The sequence below is a fragment of the Sinocyclocheilus anshuiensis genome, unplaced genomic scaffold, assembly GCF_001515605.1.
Source record: "Sinocyclocheilus anshuiensis isolate Anshui unplaced genomic scaffold, SAMN03320099.WGS_v1.1 scaffold2578, whole genome shotgun sequence".
NCBI classification, from domain to species: domain Eukaryota; kingdom Metazoa; phylum Chordata; class Actinopteri; order Cypriniformes; family Cyprinidae; genus Sinocyclocheilus; species Sinocyclocheilus anshuiensis.
Window position 1 is genome coordinate 22,157 of NW_015552718.1, and position 3,545 is coordinate 25,701.

The 3,545-nt window shown below is 37.3% G+C and overlaps 1 pseudogene; it reads left to right on the forward strand.

Annotated features, from left to right (window-relative positions):
* LOC107667796 (protein translocase subunit SecA-like) overlaps positions 1-2,300 on the forward strand; it is a 6,567-nt pseudogene extending 4,267 nt beyond the window's left edge.
* The last annotated feature ends 1,245 nt before the right edge of the window (positions 2,301-3,545 follow it).

Below are 3,545 nucleotides of genomic sequence, written 5' to 3' on the forward strand. Positions count from 1 at the left end.
AACTATAACAACAGCACGCAGACGACGACAACACTTGGTTTGCTCGACGGCGCGCAAGGGTAAGCATCTAAAAGCGCATCACTAGCCAACTGTTATCTCTGTCGCAAAGCAAATATTGAACTTAACTGCCAGTATAACATATTAAAATGCGTATTCTGTGTATTACAGAGCTTCCACATTTCCAAGCAATATCTGTTCTGCTCCTGGGAAATGGAAAATGTCGTTTAGTGTACTATGAGGACTCTCTAGTTAAATCATTGAGTAAAATTATTAAAAAGTATTTGCAGTATGAATCAAAAGGGGAACAAAATGAATCTTGTATCCCAGGCTTTCAAGATCTCATTGATGGAAAGTTGCAAACCTGGATTGAAAATGCTCTGCAAGCCACCAAAATGACTGTAGGGCATGAATACATTTTTCATGGAGATGGAGTTGTTCCTGTTGATTACAAATGCACTGGTGTCGTGCAGAACAACATGAGATGGGGAGAAGGACTTCAGCAGTTCCTGGAGATGAAACACCAAACTAAACTGTCCAACATGAATCTAATCAAACTTCATGTCTAATGTGGGTTTATTTAAGAAATACAAAAATATCTATGGGATCACGGGAACTTTGGGGGACCAAACAGAGCTTGACATGCTGAAGAAACTCTACAATGGCAATGAGACGTGTAAGATTCCCTCATTTAGATGAAGGAAACTTTATGAGTTGGAGGGTTTGGTGATTGCTGAAGAAGACGAGTGGATCAGGACCGTCTGTAATGTTAGAAAATGTATGTGAATAACAACATGGATAACTCTAAGATAATATATAATGAAGTCCAAGCGGGGGACGTCATCATTGCAACTAATCTAGCAGGTCGAGGTACAGACCTAAAGGTCAGTGAAAGTGTAAATGAGGCTGGAGGTCTGTTTGTGGTGCAAACCTTCTTACCTCTGAACGTCCGTGTCGAACAGCAAGCATTTGGACGAACGGCTCGTCAAGGGAGTCCAGGATCTGCTCAAATCATCATGTGCGCCAGTCACTTCTCTGACACTGTTAAACTAGTGATGAGCCTAAACACATCTTTTACCAGTTTATTCAGCCATCTGAACCGTCTTACTACACTGATGTCATGCCTTACAAGTATATTGATGCCACGTGGATCCACAGAGGGTTTATTTGAGGATGCAGTTAATCGCTACCTGAAAAATAACAGCTCTCAAACTCATGATGCAATGGTTTCTGCTCTCACAGGACTCTTAACAATGAAATCATTCCCATGCATGGAAAGCAATCTAGAAAAGGCAAAAGATGCCAGAAATATTCTGGTGAACATCAGACTCTCTGGGTTCCTTGAAAAAGACATTCCACAAATCACAAAAAAGGAAGATCTTTTCTCTGTCTACCTTGAAATTTTGAATGGCGTTTATGAAGATGATGTTTTATCAGACCAGCGTGATGTAATCGTGTCCTCTCTTCATGAGTGCTGGGGTTTGTGGCTCCTGATGAACTCCAGTGAGGAAAAACCCACTGAGACGATGAAGGAACAGCTGAAGCTGGACTTGTCGAGTGCAAAGCAAAAACTTTTGTGCAAACAGTCCCCGTCCTCCATGGTCTACTATTACATAAGATCTGGGAACAATCTCTGTGAGAAGGGCCGCCTTACTGAAAGCATTGAGATGTTCACCAAAGCTTTGGGGGACGGTATTTGCTGGGAGATTATTCCTCTCTATAATCGTGCATTGGCCACTATTAAGAAGAAAGACATTGGCTATATTGCACGAGCATTGGCTGACCTGCAAAGGGCTGACATGGCAATAGATTCATACAAGTCTCAGCTCGCACAGATTCTGACATATGTAAAGTCATCAAGCCAAGAGCCAAACGTGGACGGGGATAATTTGCTCTCCAAACAGTTTAGAGTGAAGTATATGATTGTAGATCTACTCAAGATGAACATTCAAGACTCTGTAATAAAGTTGAAGAGGGTTGAAAGCAGAGGAGGAAATGTGAGACTGTCAGAAAAACATACAGTTTTTCTGGCAGAAGGCTTGATGAAGTTTGTTATAAGCAGAAGAGATATACGCCTGGCTGAAATCTTTGCAATTGTTCTGATAGATGACTTTATAATGAGAGCTGAAATCAAACGAGAAGATGTGAACCTGACTGAAAAATTTGCCAAATTTTGGGCAGAAAACTTTATGAAGGGGGCTGAAAATGGAGGAGATGTGAAGCCGCCTGAAATACTTTCTTGCAGAAGAACTTCTTCCTTTCTGCCTGGTGACTTTCTGGTAGAAGATCTGATTCTCAGTCCAGTACGAGTTCTGATAGAGTTGCTAGTGGAATTTAAACATATTAGGTCTTTGGGTCTTGACAACATTTACTCCTTGGACACAGTATTTTCTTTCAGTGGCTTTTTGTCAAACATGTTTAAATAATCTTGAAACGTCTTGATGTGCTATCAGAGGTGGACAAATTTACACACATGTACACACATACACAAATTTGTATTTATAAAGGACTGTTATTCAAATGACTTCACATTTATGTGTTTGTCATGTGGATACAAACTTACTAGGAATATGCCTCTGAAAAAAATATTGAATGTGAAAAATGTCAATTATGAAAGATATTAGCAATACATACAAAGATAATACACCATATTCATGGTTAAATTAGTAAGATATTATGCTGTGTATTTATCTATGCTCTATTTACAAATAAGTGAAAAAGTGAACCTACATGTATTGGAATTATGTAAAAACAACAACAAGGAAATCAGAAGATCATTATCATTTTCTTTTTCTCATTTGCCTTTAATTTCTGATGTGATTGCTGTTTGATGTTTTAATAGACCAGCGATACTTCACAAATGATATATCAAGGAGTACTTATGGAATCAATATGGTGAAACAATAAAGTAACTATTTACTTAAGGTGGCCAATTTGCCTGTTGCCCTTTATTTGTTCTGTTCTCCTTGTTTCTGACTGTTGATTGAGAATTGCTTATTTGGTGCTTGTTCGTCATATTACAACATCATTCATGTGCAGTACATTTCCATCCATGTACACATATTTTGGTTAAAATCTAAAATATTTTAGAGAAAGGAATCTTTTGTCACATTTTTTACTCAATTCATTATTAAACAATTAAATTACTTCACGCCATGGAGGCCACACTAACATCATTAAAAAACAGGTGATTTATTACAAATATTCCATATGTTTATTATTTTTCCCCTTTCTATAATGAAATGTTCAAAACGAAATGTTTTCTTAGGAATATTGCTTTAATATTCAATTGTAATATATTTGAATAAGTTTTGTCTGTTATCCCAACCGCCTTTAAATCCAGTAGTGAATCGATTTGGTTCCTTGAATCTTTCTCTAGACTGTGGAAATTTTCATAATGATAACCATAGCTGACTTCAATAAATCTGTACATTACATTTATTTATTTAGTCATTTAGCAGATGCTTTTATCCAAAGCGACTAACAAATGAGGACAACAGAAGCAATCAATTGTAATATTAACTAAACTTAACTAAAACAGATCCAAA